Consider the following 497-nt stretch of genomic DNA (forward strand, 5'->3'; position numbering starts at 1 on the left):
TACCTAGAAATGATTTTTGGAAAAAATAAAGAGCAAATTATGAGGTAGCTGTAGTTCAAATTTAACCCGTTTTCCTGCTGAATCGGCATAAATTTGTCTTTTTCACCAGATGTGGATTAAATTTTTTGACTCCCAACTGTTTGGTCAATTGGACATAAAATATGGTCTAATGATTTCTAAAAATGGTGTGGTGCCATTTGGCAACAAATATTTGATAGGTTCTTTACAAAAAAGAACAATCATTGTTACTCGAAAAATAGAAAATGTTTTTCCTATGTAAAAATATATTTTTAATTAATTATGACCAACTTAAATGGTCATAACATCTTTAAAGTGTTTACTGCATTCTGATTTGTCCAGAGGCATCTCACACGGATCATGGGCCAGACATCGTCGGATACTCCCGGATCCAATTGCAGCCCTCATCCCCCTCACACTCTCACCGTCCTGGCCTCGTCCCTCTCACCCCCTCATCCAAACCCTAGCGAATTCTCAAA

Source organism: Triticum aestivum, chromosome 7B (genome assembly GCF_018294505.1).
Source record: "Triticum aestivum cultivar Chinese Spring chromosome 7B, IWGSC CS RefSeq v2.1, whole genome shotgun sequence".
In the NCBI taxonomy this organism is placed as follows: domain Eukaryota; kingdom Viridiplantae; phylum Streptophyta; class Magnoliopsida; order Poales; family Poaceae; genus Triticum; species Triticum aestivum.